Source organism: Lissotriton helveticus, chromosome 8, assembly GCF_964261635.1.
Source record: "Lissotriton helveticus chromosome 8, aLisHel1.1, whole genome shotgun sequence".
Classification (NCBI taxonomy): Eukaryota; Metazoa; Chordata; class Amphibia; order Caudata; family Salamandridae; genus Lissotriton; species Lissotriton helveticus.
In genome coordinates, this window is record NC_136069.1 from 1604155912 (window position 1) to 1604171130 (window position 15219).

At 50.2% G+C, this 15219-nt stretch overlaps 1 protein-coding gene across 9 annotated transcripts in view; it reads left to right on the forward strand.

Moving 5' to 3' along the window:
• STIM1 (stromal interaction molecule 1) overlaps nucleotides 1–15219 on the forward strand; it is a 508846-nt gene that overhangs the window by 156722 nt on the left and 336905 nt on the right. The gene's annotated exons all lie outside the window — the stretch shown is intronic.

The window sequence follows — 15219 nt, forward strand, 5'->3', positions numbered from 1 at the left end:
ATTCACATGGGAGGTGTTTATGGGCGCCAGCCAAGCAGCCCTCCGTAAATGACTGAACTCCCGGGCTAGTCCACAAACATTAAAAGCCCGCGCCGAAGACTCTCCTCAACTGTCGAGGATAGTAAAACCCAGAGCATAGGTCTCTTAAAATAAAGGCATAAAATGTCTTTGTGGGGTTGTTAACCGAATGGCGTTGGCACCAGCCTCGTTCCTGACCGCGCCCCAGCCCTGCTGGCACGTGTGCCCCATTGACTAATGGCACAGGCCACTGCTGCGGTGTACCTCCCGGTCAGGCCCCTTCAGTGTGTCTGGCTGCTCGGAGCCGCTGGCCCTCCGCCCTGGCGCCCTGCAGCACGCATGCCAGGCTGTGCACACTGTCCAGTAAACCGTGCCCTTGCTATGGCATGCCCCGCTTCCTTTTATTGCCCCGGACTGTGCAGTGGTGAAAGATTTAATAGTCGGCAGCAGCCCAGCCATGCCAGCTGCGAGCCTTCGGCTGTTTCCATAAGATCCTCTCGTAGTGCACATGGGGGATCTTTAAAGAAAGAGGTCTGTCCAGGTGCTGCTCTGCATTGTGCTCAATGCGCTAGAAAGAGGTCTGCCCCAGGTGCTGCTGGGCACTGTGTGTTAAAGGCGCTAGAAAGAGGCCTGGCCTGGTGCTGCTGGGCACTGTGCTCAAGGCGCTAGAAAGAGGTCTGCTCTGGTGCTGCTGTGCACTGTGCTCAAGGCGCTAGAAAGAGGTCTGCTCCAGGTGCTGCTCTGCATTGTGCTCAATGCGCTAGAAAGAGGTCTGCCCCAGGTGCTGCTGGGCACTGTGTGTTAAAGGCGCTAGAAAGAGGCCTGCCCTGGTGCTGCTGGGCACTGTGTGTTAAAGGCGCTAGAAAGAGGCCTGCCCTGGTGCTGCTGGGCACTGTGCTCAAGGCGCTAGAAAGAGGTCTGCTCTGGTGCTGCTGTGCACTGTGCTCAAGGCGCTAGAAAGAGGTCTGCTCCAGGTGCTGCTGTGCATTGTGTGTTCAAGGCGCTAGAAAGAGGTCTGCTCCAGGTGCTGCTGTACATTGTGCTCAAGGCGCTAGAAAGAGGTCTGCTCCAGGTGCTGCTGTGCATTGTGCTCAAGGCGCTAGAAAGAGGTCTGCTCCGGTGCTGCTGTGCATTGTGTGCTCAGGGTGCTCGAAAGAGCTCTGCCCTGGTGCTGCTGTGCACTGTGCTCAAGGCGCTAGAAAGAGGTCTGCTTCAGGTGCTGCTGTGCATTGTGTGTTCAGGGTGCTAGAAAGAGGTCTGCTCCGGTGCTGCTGTGCATTGTGCTCAAGGCGCTAGAAAGAGGTCTGCTCCAGGTGCTGCTGTGCACTGTGTGTTCAGGGTCCTCGAAAGAGGTCTGCGCCGCTGCTGCTGTGCATTGTGCTCAAGGTGCTAGAAAGAGGTCTGCTCCTGGTGCTGCTGTGCACTGTGTGTTCAGGGTGCTAGAAAGAGATCTGCACCGCTGCTGTGCATTGTGTGTTCAAGGAGCTAGACACAGGTCTGCCCTGGTGCTGCTGTGCACTGTGTGTTCAAGGTACTAGAAAGAGGTCTGCCCTGCTGCTGCTGTGCACTGTGTTAAAGGTGCTAGAAAGAGGTCTGCACTGTGTGCTCAGGGTGCTAGAAAGAGGTCTGTTCCGGTGCTGCTGTGCATTGTGTGCTCAGGGTGCTCAAAAGAGGTCTGCGCCGCTGCTGCTGTGCATTGTGTGCTCGGCGCTAGAAAGAGGTCTGCACTGGTGCTGCTGTGTATTGTGTGCTATGCGCTAGAAAGAGGTCTGCACTGGTGCTGCCGTGCACTGTGTGCTCAGGGTGCAAGAAGGAGGACTGCACTGTTACTGCTGTGCATTGTGTGCTCGGCGCTGGAAAGAGGTCTGCCCTGGTGCTGCTGTGCACTGTGTGCTCAAGGTGCTAGAAAGAGGACTGCTCTGGTGCTGCTGTGCATTGTGTGCTCAAGGTGCTAGAAAGAGGTCTGCTCTGGTGCTGCTGTGCATTGTGTGCTCAGGGTGCAAGAAGGAGGACTGCACTGTTACTGCTGTGCATTGTGTGCTCGACGCTGGAAAGAGGTCTGCTCTGGTGCTGCTGTGCATTGTGTGCTCAGGGTGCTAGAAAGAGGTATGCACTGGTGCTGCTGTGCATTGTGTGCTCGACGCTGGAAAGAGGTCTGCTCTGGTGCTGCTGTGCATTGTGTGCTCGACGCTGGAAAGAGGTCTGCTCTGGTGCTGCTGTGCACTGTGTGCTCAGGGCGCTAGAAAGAGGTATGCACTGGTGCTGCTGTGCACTGTGTGCTCAGGGTGCTAGAAAGAGGTCTGCTCTGGTGCTGCTGTGCACTGTGTGCTCAGGGCGCTAGAAAGAGGCCTGCACCGCTGCTGCTGTACACTCTGTGCTCAGGCTGCTAGAAAGAGGTCTGCTCTGGTGCTGCTGTGCACTGTGTGCTCATGGTGCTAGAAAGAGGTATGCACTGGTGCTGCTGTGCATTGTGTGCTCCGGGTGCTAGAACGAGGTCTGCTCTGGTGGTGCTGTGCACTGTGTGCTCATGGTGCTAGAAAGAGGTATGCACTGGTGCTGCTGTGCATTGTGTGCTCCGGGTGCTAGAAAGAGATCTGCTCTGGTGGTGCTGTGCACTGTGTGCTCAGGGTGCTAGAAAGAGGTCTGCTCTGGTGCTGCTGTGCACTGTGTGCTCAGGGCGCTAGAAAGAGGACTGCACTGGTGCTGCTGTGCACTGTGTGCTCAGGGCGCTAGAAAGAGGCCTGCACCGCTGCTGCTGTGCACTCTGTGCTCAGGCTGCTAGAAAGAGGTCTGCTCTGGTGCTGCTGTGCACTGTGTGCTCAGGGTGCTAGAAAGAGCCCTGCGCCGCTGCTGCTGTGCACTGTGTGCTCAGGGCGCTAGAAAGGTCTGCTCTGGTGCTGCTGTGCAGTGTGTGCTCAGGGCGCTAGAAAGGTCTGCGCCGCCGCTGCTGCTGTGCACTGTGTGCTCAGGGCGCTAGAAAGGTCTGCTGTGGTGCTGCTGTGCACTGTGTGCTCAGGATGCTAGAAAGAGGCCTGCGCCGCTGCTGCTGTGCTCAGGGTGCTAGAAAGAGGCCTGCGCCGCTGCTGCTGTGCACTGTGTGCTCAGGGTGCTAGAAAGAGGCCTGCGCCTCTGCTGCTGTGCACTGTGTGCTCAGGGTGCTAGAAAGAGGTCTGCACTGCTGCTGCTGTGCACTGTGTGCTCAGGATGCTAGAAAGAGGCCTGCGCCGCCGCTGCTGCTGTGCACTGTGTGCTCAGGGCGCTAGAAAGGTCTGCTCTGGTGCTGCTGTGCACTGTGTGCTCAGGGCGCTAGAAAGGTCTGCTCTGGTGCTGCTGTGCACTGTGTGCTCAGGGCGCTAGAAAGGCCTGCTCTGGTGCTGCTGTGCACTGTGTGTTCAGGGCGCTAGAAATGTCTGCTCTGGTGCTGCTATGCACTGTGTGCTCAGGGCACTAGAAAGGTCTGCGCCGCTGCTGCTGTGTGCTCAGGGCGCTAGAAAGGCCTGCTCTGGTGCTGCTGTGCACTGTGTGCTCAGGGCGCTAGAAAGGTCTGCGCCGCTGCTGCTGTGTGCTCAGGGCGCTAGAAAGGTCTGCTCCGGTGCTGCTGTGCACTGTGTGCTCAGGGTGCTAGAAAGGTCTGCTCTGGTGCTGCTATGCACTGTGTGCTCAGGGTGCTAGAAAGAGGCCTGCGCCGCTGCTGTGCACTGTGTGCTCAGGGCGCTAGAAAGGTCTGCTCTGGTGCTGCTGTGCGCTGTGTGCTCAGGGCGCTAGAAAGGCCTGCTCTGGTGCTGCTGTGCACTGTGTGCTCAGGGCGCTAGAAAGGCCTGCTCTGCTGCTGCTGTGCACGGTGTGATCAGGGTGCTAGAAAGAGGCCTGCGCCTCTGCTGCTGTGCACTGTGTGCTCAGGGCGCTAGAAAGGTCTGCTCTGGTGCTGCTGTGCACTGTGTGTTCAGCGCGCTAGAAAGAGGTCTGCACTGCTGCTGCTGTGCACTGTGTGTTCAGGGTGCTAGAAAGAGGCCTGCGTCGCCGCTGCTGCTGTGCACTGTGTGCTCAGGGTGCTAGAAAGAGGCCTGCGTTGCCGCTGCTGCTGTGCACTGTGTGCTCAGGGTGCTAGAAAGAGGCCTACGCCGCTGCTGCTGCTGTGCACTGCGTGCTCAGGGTGCTAGAAAGAGGCCTGCGTCGCCGCTGCTGCTGTGCACTGTGTGCTCGGGGTGCTAGAAAGAGGCCTGCGTCGCCGCTGCTGCTGTGCACTGTGTGCTCAGGGTGCTAGAAAGAGGCCTACGCCGCTGCTGCTGCTGTGCACTGTGTGCTCAGGGCGCTAGAAAGGTCTGCGCCGCTGCTGCTGTGCATTGCGCTCAAGGTGCTAGAAAGAGGTCTGCTCCAGGTGCTGCTGTGCACTGTGTGTTCAGGGTGCTAGAAAGAGATCTGCGCCGCTGCTGTGCATTGTGTGTTCAAGGAGCTAGACACAGGTCTGCCCTGGTGCTGCTGTGCACTGTGTGTTCAAGGTACTAGAAAGAGGTCTGCCCTGCTGCTGCTGTGCACTGTGTTAAAGGTGCTAGAAAGAGGTCTGCACTGTGTGCTCAGGGTGCTAGAAAGAGGTCTGTTCCGGTGCTGCTGTGCATTGTGTGCTCAAGGTGCTCAAAAGAGGTCAGCGCCGCTGCTGCTGTGCATTGTGTGCTCGGCGCTAGAAAGAGGTCTGCACTGGTGCTGCTGTGTATTGTGTGCTATGCGCTAGAAAGAGGTCTGCACTGGTGCTGCTGTGCATTGTGTGCTCAAGGTGCTAGAAAGAGGTCTGCTCTGGTGCTGCTGTGCATTGTGTGCTCAGGGTGCAAGAAGGAGGACTGCACTGTTACTGCTGTGCATTGTGTGCTCGGCGCTGGAAAGAGGTCTGCTCTGGTGCTGCTGTGCATTGTGTGCTCAGGGTGCTAGAAAGAGGTCTGCTCTGGTGCTGCTGTGCACTGTGTGCTCAGGGCGCTAGAAAGAGGTATGCACTGGTGCTGCTGTGCATTGTGTGCTCCGGGTGCTAGAAAGAGGTCTGCTCTGGTGGTGCTGTGCACTGTGTGCTCAGGGTGCTAGAAAGAGGTCTGCTCTGGTGCTGCTGTGCACTGTGTGCTCAGGGTGCTAGAAAGAGGCCTGCACCGCTGCTGCTGTGCACTCTGTGCTCAGGCTGCTAGAAAGAGGTCTGCTCTGGTGCTGCTGTGCACTGTGTGCTCATGGTGCTAGAAAGAGGTATGCACTGGTGCTGCTGTGCATTGTGTGCTCCGGGCGCTAGAAAGGTCTGCTCCGGTGCTGCTGTGCACTGTGTGCTCAGGGTGCTAGAAAGGTCTGCTCTGGTGCTGCTATGCACTGTGTGCTCAGGGTGCTAGAAAGAGGCCTGCGCCGCTGCTGTGCACTGTGTGCTCAGGGCGCTAGAAAGGACTGCTCTGGTGCTGCTGTGCGCTGTGTGCTCAGGGCGCTAGAAAGGCCTGCTCTGGTGCTGCTGTGCACTGTGTGCTCAGGGCGCTAGAAAGGCCTGCTCTGCTGCTGCTGTGCACGGTGTGATCAGGGTGCTAGAAAGAGGCCTGCGCCTCTGCTGCTGTGCACTGTGTGCTCAGGGCGCTAGAAAGGTCTGCTCTGGTGCTGCTGTGCACTGTGTGTTCAGCGCGCTAGAAAGAGGTCTGCACTGCTGCTGCTGTGCACTGTGTGTTCAGGGTGCTAGAAAGAGGCCTGCGTCGCCGCTGCTGCTGTGCACTGTGTGCTCAGGGTGCTAGAAAGAGGCCTGCGTTGCCGCTGCTGCTGTGCACTGTGTGCTCAGGGTGCTAGAAAGAGGCCTACGCCGCTGCTGCTGCTGTGCACTGCGTGCTCAGGGTGCTAGAAAGAGGCCTGCGTCGCCGCTGCTGCTGTGCACTGTGTGCTCGGGGTGCTAGAAAGAGGCCTGCGTCGCCGCTGCTGCTGTGCACTGTGTGCTCAGGGTGCTAGAAAGAGGCCTACGCCGCTGCTGCTGCTGTGCACTGTGTGCTCAGGGCACTAGAAAGGTCTGCTTTGCTGCTGCTGTGCATTGTGTGCTCAGGGCGCTAGAAAGGTCTGCTCTGGTGCTGCTGTGCACTGTGTGTTCAAGTTCAGACGGGCTGCAGTCCAGCAGAGGTTGTGCCCACTGCCTGCCAGCTTGCATGTGTCCCTATCCTGCAGATTCACTTTTTGCCATCATGGTAAGGGTCCAAACCTCAAGCCGCGCTCTTCCCAGTTCAGCTTGTGTGCCTGCTTCTTTATAATTCTTAAAGACAAGGGGGCTGCCCAGTAACGCTGGGACCAGGCTAGAACAGTTCATAAGGAAACAAAAGGTCCCCATGGGGGAGTGTAAGCCTCAACCTCCGTGGCAACATGCACGGAACCATCAATCGATTGGTTTAAACTAAGATTGAAACAGAATTTATTCAGTGAATTTCCACAAATATCACTTTGAAGTGTATCTTATATTTAGTTTAACAAATGAATTGAAAAATAGGGTGCTCTACATAGTGTTGTGGCAGTGCAAGTGGAAAGGTGAGTATAAGTATGAAGTGTGCAAGTGCTGTACAAAAAGCAAATATATACTAGTGACTGATCAGGTTAAATGGATGTTTGTACAATACTCCGTATAGCGGTGTTGATATCTTTAATTAATTAAACAGTCCACTGAAAGAGTTTTCGACGTTTCAACCCCACACAGAAATTATGTGAACAATGGCCATAATCAGGACAGGAGAATATGATGGAAGCACCAAAGCGTTGTGGCAATAACTAACACAACTGAATTCTGTGGCGTAATGGGGAGTCACTTGTGTAAATGTAAATGTACTGGACTTGTAAAGCGCACAGCTGCCCGTAAGCGTTCCGGCGCTTGCTTAGGGAACCCGTCCTGGTATTCCCCTGTGAGAAACCCCGGCAGGGTGTCCACAAGGTGAAAGCCAGGCATCCCGCCGCGAGGGGCCGTTGTGGAGATTAAGCAAGCTATTGCCCAGAGTCACAGAGTGTGACCCCGTGAGTCGAGTAGGCACCGGAGCGAGAATTGTCGAGGCCATGGAATTTTGAGCCCGAGACCCGCCGAGGCGGGGAATCGAACCCTGGTCCACGGTCGATCTCAGCTTTGTAACTTGTACCATAATCATGGCATATGTGTCTTGATTGGAAATCAAAGTTAAGCAGGTATACTACTCCTGCCAACTATCAGTGCAACTCTTTCTAGACCAACTCTACTGTGGCAAACTTATGCAGCGAATGTTCGATTGCTGTATGTTCACCGTAAGTGATGCAATCGCTCGAGGCAAACACGTCTCGATTTATGTCGGACGAGTGTGGTGGACTGCCTTATTACACCAATCGAACGACATTCCTACACTGAGTGTTGTACAAATATCCATTTATCCTTATTATTCACTTGCATATATTTGCTTTTCGTATAGCACTTGTGCACTTTTATACTACACGTTTCACTTGCACCTTGCCACAACACTAGGGTGCACCCTATTGATCAATTTATTTGTTAAACTAAATATAAGACAATCTTCAAGTGATATTTATGGAAAGTCACTTAATAAATTCTGTTTCAATCTCAGTTCAAACCAATCTATTGAGGGTTTTGTACATGTTTTCACAGAAGCTAAGGCTTACACTTCCCCCATCGGGACCTTTTTGTTTCCTTGTTGAATGCTTCCTTACAAAGCTGCCCTTCAGCATTATCCTATTAGCCTATCCTGCCTGCTCGCTTCATCAGCTGACCCTACGCCTTTAGTAAGTGAAGGAAGCAGCATCTCCCCAGGGCTCCCAGTACAACTCCAATGATGCGAGCCATCCTTCCTGCTCCCTTCACTGGCCAGCCAAGCATCTTCTCAAAGGAAGGAGGATCAAAGCCAGGACCCCGTGGGTACTCTTGCACAACAAGAGTGTGGCTGTTTTGAGTCTTTGTTCCTGGCCTGCTTCCTTAAAGGCGAAGAGCCAACTTGTCTAATAAGCAAGTTGATCAGATGGAAGCCCAGCTGAATGTCCTTGGCGTTCTTAAGAGCAAGTGTGGTCCCACTGGGTCTCCAAGATGTCCTGAAGCACAGTTAGGGTTCCTCTCCACCCGATTACTCTCAAGATGGGCCCCTCCTGTTGGGTGTGAAATAACGTAAACCTCCAAGACGCACATCTTCAGCGGGTTCTGATGTTGATATCTGCACTTCCTATTGCATTCCACCTCTTGGCTTGGGGTATCCTATCTTTCTTTTTTTGGAACCAATAACGTTTGACTGCTGTTTTCTGATTTTCATGGGCAAAGTTGGACCCTGCAAAGTTTTTTCCCAGGGCTCTGTTTTTTGTTGTTGGTTTTTTTTTTTTTTTTACAATGTATCCACTTGCTATGCCTGAAAGAGGTCTATGCATCCACCTGAACTGACCTAGAGTTGTCAAGAGGTTCACTTGCCAGTGAGTCCTGTGATCCTAAATTGGCGCTTGACATCATTTGTTGCAGTGTGAGCAAACATATAGCTTCACCAAGACCCAGAATATGTTCCCTTGAGACCTCCCGGAGGGGGTCACTAACTCCGCACACAGGCACAACATGGAGTTTATTCCCTGCAGCTTTAAGCTACATTCAAAGACTTCTTCAATGTAATATCTTTTTTTATAAACTCATTCTATTGATTTTTTATAAAAATGAAACAGGACCCAGAATGCATTAAGGAAGAAGACCCAAGCCACATGCATCAGCCAACCGTGTGGACGTGCGACTGCGGACTAACAATGTAGTATCTTAAGGAGGTCAACCAAGCTCGCTCCCACCATGAGACTGCACCAGAGTGCTGTATTCCACAAGTCTTCCGTGTCGATGAACCTCTGTAGTGGAGGAGACGTATTACACACCATTGTTGGGCTGGGCTCCATTAACCAGGTGGTGACTCAACCGTGGCTTGGCTCGCAGGCCAAGTTTGTCAATGGTTCCTTCATCTTTGCTGTGGTGCTTACTTCATGCACATCAGGCTGTCTTTCCAGAGTATTCCGCTCGTTAAGATTATTCCAAGTATGCCTAGATGTTGGCCAACAATTCAGTGCATTGCCCAGGCACAAAGACCACGTTCAACGCTGTTGCACTCCAGCTTCGCAAAAACGTTGTGTTATTTTCTTTGCTAGTCAAGGAAGCCATCTTGCAGTAATTTTCACACATTTCCTAATAGTTTACAATTGGCCAGTAGGTTTTTTTTTTATAGAAGGATGCCAGAATTAGGCTTTTCCCTCCTCCTGTTGATAATGGCGGCTTTGTGAATGGTGGGCTATCCTTAATTCAGTTTTCATACCTGGTCACATATTATAAACTCGCTACATATGCAATGCTCGATAGAGATATAGAAACAAAAAGGTTTCTCTATTTCCTCCAGGGCTCCAGGAAATGATTGACATAGTCCCAGTGGTTCTCAAGCATTCATTCATTCAAGTTTGTTTTTTCTAAACTGTTTTATTTTTTTTAGCATTTTCGGGAAATCAGTGAAAAGCACACTTTCTCGCTTCCTTTCTTCCTCTTACAAGGACTTTTTCCATTTCTCAGTATTGTTAATTTCCTGAGCATACAATTCTAAGCACACACCCGCCCACTCTCCTGCCTGCCGACAAGAGGCTTCCCGCTACCTAATTGATGTAATAAAATATAGTTGTTTGTTCCACCTCTGCAATTCTTTTTTTTCTTTCTATTACACTCCATATGTTTCCAAATCGACAAACAAATGAACATTAGGCACTCGCAAGAGTCTTGTTCGCGCTATATAAAACCTTCAAAATAAATTAATAAATAAATATTATTGTTAATACTTTGTAGTGTAGTTGCTCTATTCCCAAAAGGCTCTGCGCATTGGAATAATATACACTAAAGATGTGACATAGGACTGAGGTCAGTATGTCTCTATCGAGTATATTAAGCTTAATTGTGTGTGCCGACTAACTCCGAGGTCACTAGAAACTTTATTGAATAAACAAGAAGGGATTAGTTTCTGACAAATATATAACAAAAAGGAGGAGTACCACCATACACAAAGCTCGAAAGAGCGATTGCTTGTGGGATGGAGTTCTAATGAGAAAAAAGAAGAAGTCCTTCTTTGTTTTTAATAAACCCCTCACTCACCGACCTGGTCGGTGACATGCTTCATCATCGGGGCCACCTTGACAGCCGAGTGCCGTCAAGGTGTGCTGCGACACCTGAAATACAGTGGAGCGGGTATGTGAGTGATGAATGATGAATACTGGACAATAATAAAAACAGTGTATGTGTCGATACAGTAAAGGTTTAATTATGACCAAATGTATCTATAGTATGTGTGCAAGGTCTACATGTTTCAAACCCAGTGGAAATTACCGGTTTTTCTTCAGGACCAAAAAAGGATTTGGGTGGTCAGGGTACACTAACGCCCTGCCATACCTGCTATCCTTTGTACCCTAGTAACAAAAAACGTTACAGGGCAAGAAAGATAACCCAACAGTGGTTACGTTAATAGCAAAAAACTCCTAAATAGGGGTTGATTTGCTGCACGGGTTGAGGGAGAAGGGAGGCCACAGTAGGAAAAAACATATTAGTTTTTTGTGGACAAATCAGGCCGTGTACCTGTATCACCCCTCCTTGCGCCCGTCCAACATGTAGACCTTGCACACATACTATAGATACATTTGGTCATAATTAAACCTTTACTGTATCGACACATACACTGTTTTTATTATTGTCCAGTAGTCTTAAGAATAAAGTTTTCACATATAAGTCATACCAGGACAATTTTTAACTCACCTACTTCTTCTTTTTTTGCATTCATCACTCACATACCCGCTCCACTGTATTTCAGGTGTCGCAGCACACCTTGACGACACTCGGCTGTCAAGGTGGCCCCGATGATGAAGCATGTCACCGACCAGGTCGGTGAGTGAGGGGTTTATTAAAAACAAAGAAGGACTTCTTCTTTTTTCTCATTAGAACTCCATCCCACAAGCAATCGCTCTTTCGAGCTTTGTGTATGGTGGTACTCCTCCTTTTTGTTATATATTTACCTTTCCCAGGGGATTAGGAGTACTCTTCCGTCCGCCGAGGTGGATAAAATCCCTTTACTCTCCCTACTTGTTTACAATATTAGTTTCTGACAACCGCATAAACATGACAACTTTGTTTCCCTAGGACTGGATCAAATATCTTCAGAGTTGTGGAAAAAATAGATACCTATTTTACTCAGTCAATCGTGCACTATTCGTTTCTACAGAGTTGCAGAGAAATGGTGAGACAGGTGTTTTCAATAAAAGGTTTATTGAACAGTCTTCTTTCTCATGCAAGACAGGTGAACTTCTACAATCGGTAGACAGAATGCAAAGTATAATGCGTACAGCGTAAACAGAAACAGTAGCATAAAAGAATACTGTAATAGCAGTGTCTGGTTGCTATGACATATAAAAATACATACATAAATAACACAGGCTAAAATACTCAACTGGTGCTTCTAAAATACGCCTGCCCCAGTGTACCTAACCTAGGTCTAGTACGAGGGAAGAAGTAAGTGTTGTCTTTAGCATAGGTTTAGTTTTTGCCAAGAATTGCCAAAGGTTTCTCTAGGTTCTAATCAGCTCCATACCTTATGGACATTCATTATGGACACACAAATGACACTTGCACCAGTCATCAGTATTTGCTCTGATAGAACCTTTTTTACATTTGCTGCAGGTTTTAACTTGCCTGATCCGCATCATCCATGGCCGTACCAGTTTATGACCGTACCAGTTTATCATCCGTGGCCGTACCAGTTTATCATCCGTGGCCGTACCAGTTTATCATCCGTGGCCGTACCAGTTTATCATCCGTGGCCGTACCAGTTTATCATCCGTGGCTGTATCAGTTTATCATCCGTGGCTGTACCAGTTTATCATCCATAGCCGTACCAGTTTATCATCCGTGGTATCCGTGGCCGTACCAGTTTATCATCCATGGCCGTACCAGTTTATCATCTGTGGTATCCATGGCCGTACCAGTTTATTATCCGTGGCTGTACCAGTTTATCATCCGTGGCTGGGCAGTGGGGACTGCTTACGAAAAATGTTGACCCAGTAGGGGGGTATCACTTTAAAGTACACCCCCTACATAACTTCCTTTTTAATGTTTCTAGCTAGGGAAGTGAATAAAATTTGGTTTTTCCACTAGCCAGGGAATTTTTAAAGCCCCTATTTGTATCGGTCACAGACCCTACCACTCTCAATCCCACACAACACATAACCTATTTTCATAAAACCAAGTGCTCCCGCGTATTCGTAGTTTGTAGCATGTCCTGCCCCGTAGAGGGACGGGAAGACCCCTATGATGAAGCATGGCACTATGGGATTCGTAGTGTGTGAGGGGTATTTAAAAAACACTTAGTGCTTTTCCTGGACATTTCAAGGATCAGCATCACACACTTGTTTCTGAATCACGAAAAAACTAAAAATAAACTATATAGCGTAGAATCATATTGTTTATGTATCAGTTTATCATCCGTGGCTGTACCAGTTTATCATCCATAGCCTTACCAGTTTATAATCCGTGGTATCCGTGGGCGTACCAGTTTATTATCGGTGGCCGTACCAGTTTATCATCGGTGGCCGCACCAGTTTATCATCGGTGGCCGCACCAGTTTATCATCCGTGGCCGCACCAGTTTATCGTCCATGGCCTCACCAGTTTATCATCCATGGCCGTACCAGTTTATCATTCATGGCTGCTGGGAATTTTTATGAGGCACTGAAGGTTTTAAGTCGTTTCTTTCACACTTCCTAGATTTGTTTTGATCTTTTGCTGTGGCGTTCAGTCTTGATTTTGGGCGTCCGCATTGGCTTCCTTGGAATTCTGCAACTTTCTCTGAAGGTCTATGAAATCATGAAATATAACCAGTGCTAATCTCTGAAGCTGGGGCGCCCTAAAGTAATGTTGCCATTGGCAGCGTATTGCACCCCCATGCCCCATGTGGTCGACCTTGCAGTGTTGATCCATCCTGGCCTGAAGTTGTACCCATTCATTCATCGGTGAGTCTGTTTAGTCGCTTCTGTAATGCTGGTCGTTGGTTCACCAGAGCAGTCCTCTTGAGTGAACAGTACAGCGCCGAGCTCCGTCTGGGTGCTGTGCTGGGTGTGTTTTGGAGTCTCTCCAAGCCTCTCCCAGAAGCTGTTCATCAGAGCTTGTCACACAGTGAGGAAGCGGTCTCCAGCTACCTTGGCTGTCATGATTCCCAGGGATGTCTGTGGAGTCCCACTGTTCTGTCTTCAGTCTTCCTTGGTGTCACATTTTGCATATAAAAGCAGGTCCTTAAAGTAGAGATGCAGATTGGAACTCAGTTTCTTGCCTAGGTGCTTTGAGTGACCTGGACAGTTTTGTGAAGTGGGTGAGTGTTGGGTGATGTGCTCCAGCTCCTGGGTCAACACTGCTTGTCCTGCCTGGGCTAATGAACTGATCAGCTTGCCTAGGTTTGTGAAGTGTCCAGCTCTCTATGGCTAGCCTAGGTTTGTGAAACGCATAAGCCCTGGGTGACTACTCAGTTGGTGTATCGACTCATTTGTTAAGAGTAAGTCGAAGAGAAGAATCAGTTTCTGAAGTGCTTTGTACTTTGACCTAATTAGATTGTCGTCCAAGTTCTCACAAAGTTCTTTGCAGAAATGCAGTATAGGTGATGTTGCATTGAATGGCTTTATCACTCTGATGACTTGTCCCGAGCGCTGATTTCACTACTGGTCCATTAAGCTCCTTCCTGCATGTTTCTTCATGTCCTAACAGTTGCACTTCTATAAAATATGCGATTCTGTAGAGCAAGAAAGGTGGTCTAAACTCTCAAAAAGGATAGCCAAGATATTAGTTTCCTGGAACGTGGCCCTCTGCTGCTTACACGCCAAGTCTGGTTCCATCTAACTGCAGCGTGAGGGATAAGGATGAGGCGTTGATCACTTGTGTAGCTTCACATGTCCCACAGGGCTTTGAGATGTGTAGATAATGCGGTTACCTGTGTCAAGCGAGGGCTGCCTGGAACCTAGCTGGATGGTGCAGGGCCACACATTGGTGTTAAAGGTTTTCGCATTGATTAGATGCTTTGCTGTCCACCGATGAGACCTTGTAACTGGAATTTCTCCTCTCCCTTGGAATGGCCCAACACAGGTTGGTTTACCTTTGTGTCTCTTTCAGTTACTCGTTTCCTTGTTCATGGTGTTCGGCTGGTGAATTAGAAGTGATTCATCATGTAGTGTAAAAGCAAAAATTCGTGTTTTAATAATTATTAGTTTCTTTTACATAAACATGTATTTTCTTTGTGGTGGTCTTCTGGTGCCTGGGACCCCTGCCACAAGCTATCATTGGAAAGGGAAGCAGGGGGCGGAGAGGTTCATCGTATTTCCCTATTGCTGTTTTTAAGCATTGTGAGGAGCTAATCGGACATTTACTAAAACTACAGTATGCAGATTACATGCCCACCTCTAAATTCACTCTGAAACGAACCCTTCTGCCCCTGCATTGGCAGCTGCTGGAACACAACACTGAATTAATCTTCCTCGGCTCCATCTCTCAACAAGGCCAGCTTGGGGGAAGGCCTCAGCTCTCTCCTAAACTAGGCACCAGACTGTCAAGACGCCTAAGCCATGTGGTGAAAACACTGCTCTGGGATCCACCAACGGAAGGGGAGATGCTTGAAGGAAAGAGACCATAAGTGAAGGCCTGCAGTTCAGGAACAAAGTAGGCTAAACTCTCTGGGCTCGGCTAACCCTCCAAAGATTTAGAAGCAGAAAACTCAGCTGTTCGGGTAAACGGGGGGGGGGGGGCGTGGGGGGGAGGGAGGCTTCGCCTACATCCTCCTTTATTTAGGGGCAGGGTTAAGACCCGAATGCATCAGGCTCATGGGGGAAGTCACCACCGAGTCCAGCTACTGCCCCTGCCAGCACAGTTCAGCTGCCACTCCGGAAGGCAGCATCTGAATGGACTAGGCCGGCAAAGATGCCAGCACCGCACCCAGCATCAAGACCCCACGAGAGGTCCTCTACCCTGCAAACACGGTGCCGGCAGACCAGAGACCATAGGAAGCCAGATTCTCACCTGTCCTACCTAGAGTCTGGATTGCCACCGCGGCTGGAATACGCCAGGTACCAACCATCCTCCGACTCCTGGCCGCATCGTTCCTATGACACCCAAAAACTGCCTCACCTGTCCCCCAACTTCCCTCCCCCACTGTACCCCTTTCTGTTGAGC